The sequence below is a fragment of the Mandrillus leucophaeus genome, unplaced genomic scaffold (assembly GCF_000951045.1).
Source record: "Mandrillus leucophaeus isolate KB7577 unplaced genomic scaffold, Mleu.le_1.0 Scaffold203, whole genome shotgun sequence".
In the NCBI taxonomy this organism is placed as follows: Eukaryota; Metazoa; Chordata; class Mammalia; order Primates; family Cercopithecidae; genus Mandrillus; species Mandrillus leucophaeus.
The window spans coordinates 989,003-989,492 of NW_012102066.1; the positions used below are offsets into that span (position 1 = coordinate 989,003).

The following is a 490-nucleotide window of genomic DNA, read 5'->3' on the forward strand; positions in this document are numbered from 1 at the left end:
TGGCATGAATCTTACCCATGACAAAATGTATTCCGTGGTGAAAAAATGGCAGACCATGATTGAAGCTCATGTCAATGTCAAGACTTCCAGTGGTTACTTGCTTCATCTGTTCTGTGTTGGTTTTACTAAAAAATGCAACATTCAGATATGGAAGACTTCTTATGCTCAGCACCAACAGGTCCACCAGATCTGGAAGAAGATGATGGAAATCATGACCTGAGAGGTGCAGAAAAATGACTTGAAAGAAGTGGTCAATAAATTGATTCCAAACAGCACTGGAAAAGTCATAGAAAAGGCTTGCCAATCTATTTATGCTCTTCATGATGTCTTCATTAGAAAAGTAAAAATGCAGAAGCAGCCCAAGTTTAAATTAGGAAAACTCACGGAACTTCAAGGTGAAGTTAGTTCTGGAAAAGCCACTGGGAACAAAACAGGTGGTAAAGTTGAACGAGTTGATGGCTGTGAGTTGTCAGTCCAAGACTCTATTTAG

The 490-nt window shown here is 39.4% G+C and overlaps 1 pseudogene; it reads left to right on the top strand.

The window, feature by feature from the left end:
* The first annotated feature begins 4 nt into the window (after window positions 1-4).
* On the top strand, window positions 5-490 carry LOC105539335 (annotated as a pseudogene).